At 45.1% G+C, this 3,626-nt stretch overlaps 1 pseudogene; it reads left to right on the top strand.

The window, feature by feature from the left end:
* The first annotated feature begins 1,140 nt into the window (after positions 1-1,140).
* Positions 1,141-2,843, top strand: LOC108801603 (annotated as a pseudogene).
* The last annotated feature ends 783 nt before the right edge of the window (positions 2,844-3,626 follow it).

Genomic DNA, 3,626 nt, shown 5'->3' with positions numbered 1-3,626 from the left:
CGTCTTTAGACGTCCTTCGTGCCCGCGCCTGCTCACGCGCAGCCCCTGGCGTGCACGAGCGGGAAACCGCCAGGATTTTAAATAGCCAGTGATGGCCGTTTACATACAAGTGGTCCTGCGTCTGTAAAGACGCCCGATCGCTTGTATGATGCAAGTCAGGGTGCGTCCCCCTCCTTACCTCTTCTCACTGTCGCTGTCCCGGACCCCCACCGAGTAATGACTCCCTGCCCGGTTCCTAATAGGCCAACTTCCCAACCAATCAGGAAGTCGGACGCCGAGTCATTACACAGCGTCCCCCACCGTCCTGGGCGATGTGGCTCTAGGCACTTAGAACGGAGGGAGATCAGTACACGATCTCCCTCCTCTCTCCTCCCGGTCTCTGACTGCAGGAAGTGATCCTCAGATCTGTGCTTCATCAGCTTCTCTGGGGGTCCATAGGTGACATTAGGGGTCTTAGAGACCCTTTATGTTTCCATGAAGGGGACATGTCACTGTAATTTGTTATCACAAAGGGTACTTCTTAGCACCCTATGTGATAACAATAAAGTTAGGTGTTAAAAAAAAAAATTGCTCACAAAATTAATAAAATTTACACACACACCACAAAACCCCACAATTTTTTTTTTCTCCCTCCCCCACATAGATGCGCAGAAATGCATTAGGTGCGCCTACACGCAAAAACGACGATTGCTCCAATTATGCCACACGTTACATGTCGGAGTGAGAGCAATAATTTTAGGGCGCGTGCAATTTTAAGGCTTGACATGTTTGGTGTCTTTTTACCAGGCGTGACCCCGTCTTTTATATTTTACCAAAAATATGGGTTTCCTAAAATAATAAAAAGGAAAACTGTTTTTTTATTTTATATTCTTGGCACTTTTTTTTGTTATATAGTAGAAAATAAAAACCCCACCAAAAGAAAGCTCTATCTGTCCCCAAAAAATGATATGAAATGTATTTCAGTACAGCGTTGCATGACGGAATAAACGTCAGTCAAAGTACCGCAGCGCTGAATACTGAAAAATGGCCTGGCCAGGAAGGGGGTGTAACACCGCGATCAGCAAATGGTTAAAGGACAATAAGTAGAAATATTTTGCTTTGTGTTTTTCTGTCCTCTGTAAGAGTTAACTCATAAAGCCTCCACCGTCTTTATGGAAACTGATTTTCAGTTTCGTTTCTTCTTCCTTGTTCCCAGAATGGCGTCTGCTGCTCTAGGAGACGAGCTGAGCTGCTCCATCTGCCTGAACCTTTATACGGAGCCGGTGTCCCTGAGGTGTGGACACAACTTCTGCCGGGACTGCATTGTGACTGCTCTGGATACACAGGAGGGGTCTGGAGTTTATACCTGTCCGGAGTGCAGAGAGGAGTCTGTGGAGCGTCCTACAATGGAGAAGAACAGGAAGTTGTGTAATATCATGGAAAATTTTAGATCTACACAAGTAAAAGAGGAGAAAAGTGAGATCTTCTGTACGTATTGTGTGGATTCTCCAGCAGCAGCCATTAAGACTTGTGTGCAGTGTGAGACCTCTATGTGTGATAAGCACCTGACAGCCCACAACAAGACAGTGGACCATGTGTTGATGGAACCCACCACATCCTTCAGAAGTAAAAAATGTTCCATCCACAAGAAGCTTCTGGAGTATTACTGCTCCGAGGACGCCGTCTGCCTATGTGTGTCCTGCTGTCTGGTGGGGAAACATAAAGGGCACGAAGTGGAACTTTTGGAAGAGGCTTTTGAGAAGAAGAAGGAGAAGCTGAGAGATGTTCTAGGAAAACTGACTATGAAGAGAGAGGCAACTGAGCAGAGAATTCAGACTCTACAGAACCACAAGAGGGAAGTCCAAACAAAAGAAGATAATGAGAAGAAGAGAGTCACCTCCCTGTTTGAGGATTTCAAGAGACAGCTGGAAGTTGAGGAGCAGAAAGTCCTGAGTGAGATCTCCAGACACGTAGAGGAGGTCTCACGGTCAGTCATTGATCTTACCAAACAGTTGGAGATGCAGAAGGATGAGTTGTCCCAGAAAATGTGTCACATTGAGAAGATATGCAACATGACCGACCCAATAACTGCCCTACAAGATCAGGTCTCAGATTCTGATGAAGTCCTAAAGATCCGGGATCAGACACAGGTGACCGGAATGTGGAGGGATCTTCTGTTCGTGATCTGGATGATTTCATGATCTCACTTGTGTTGCACAGATCTATAACGGCTCTTATCACTAACATGAAATTAAAAAGCAACTTCTGTATCCAGGATTCACCGGACCTGCTACTGGATCAAAGAACTGCCTGTGGATATGTGACTTTATCCGATGACCTGAGAACAGCATCTGACTCTGAAATATATAAGGAAAGACCAAAATTACCAGAGAGATTTGCAGTATACTCTCAGGTGATGAGTATGGAGAGCTTTTCCCATGGGAGACATTACTGGGAAGTAGAGGTCAGTGAGTGTGGGGAATGGGATGTTGGTGTTTGCTATCCCAGTATAGAGAGAGAAGGAGATGAGTCTGGTATTGGGTGTAATAACAAGTCCTGGAGTTTCTGTTTCTATGAAAACAGTTATAAAGCTATGCATGACTCTCAATCACAGGAGGTAACCGTTGAGCCTTCTGTGCAGAGATTGGGATTATATTTGGATTATGAAGCCGGCCGTCTGTCCTACTACCAGCTATGTGACCCCATCAAACACCTCCACACCTTCACCGCCACCTTCACCGAGCCCCTCCATGCTGCTTTGTATGTATGGGAGGGAGGCTGGGTAAAGCTGGCATCTCCGGTATTTTCTGTAACAACATAATTTACAATTTATTTCTAGTTTTCTGCATTTTGTGTCATCAATACAACAATAAAGAGAAATTGAATAATCCTGGAAATAGTAACAGCTGAGACAACTAAAGGACCACTGAACGTAGAAGATAAACTGGTATAACCAGAAAGAGTTCCTGACAACATTCCCGATATGTGATCACATCCCCTTCTATTATCTCTTATCGTTGCTTAAAGAGGAATTCCGGGAATATAAAAAGCGAACCCTTGCAGTGGGGCTACCCCGGCATTCTAAGAGTTAACCGCTTGATTTTCTCTAGAGGCTGAAATACTCACCTGATCCTTGATCCCCTCCGACTGCTAGACCGGTCCCTGGGGCTCAAGTGGTCTAAGCCCCGCTGACATCATCACTTCTAATGCAGTCCATTGACCTGCATTAGGCTTGAGGAGGACGAGGGACATTCCACAGCCAGAGTGGAGGTGAAGAGAGGTGAACAGGTATTTCCTCTTTATTCCGTCCCACTGCAAGGGTTAACTTTTTACATACGTGGAGTTCTTCTTAAAAAATTAGAAATGTCGTCATTTAGAGGTTATATAAAATCTTTAGTGCAGTATAAACACTTTTGGTAGTCAAATAGTTAGTTTTTTTCAGATGTCCTTCATGCATAACCATCATTTCATTCCTCTTCCTGCTCACAGTCCACCCCTCCCCCCCCCCATTCCTAATTATGTGGGGACTGTCCACTTGCTGCCCCTGATCACCTTAATGAATGACTTATTGGGCATGAGCAGTAACTCTAAAAATGATGACACGGCCCAGAACACATCATCATCAGGTCTGAGGTCCAAGATGTGGG

Source organism: Nanorana parkeri, unplaced genomic scaffold (assembly GCF_000935625.1).
Source record: "Nanorana parkeri isolate BGI_ZX_2015 unplaced genomic scaffold, ASM93562v1 scaffold2399, whole genome shotgun sequence".
Lineage (NCBI taxonomy): Eukaryota > Metazoa > Chordata > Amphibia > Anura > Dicroglossidae > Nanorana > Nanorana parkeri.
The sequence above is the reverse complement of the archived record's forward strand: the minus strand, read 5'-3'. Positions and strand labels throughout refer to the sequence as shown.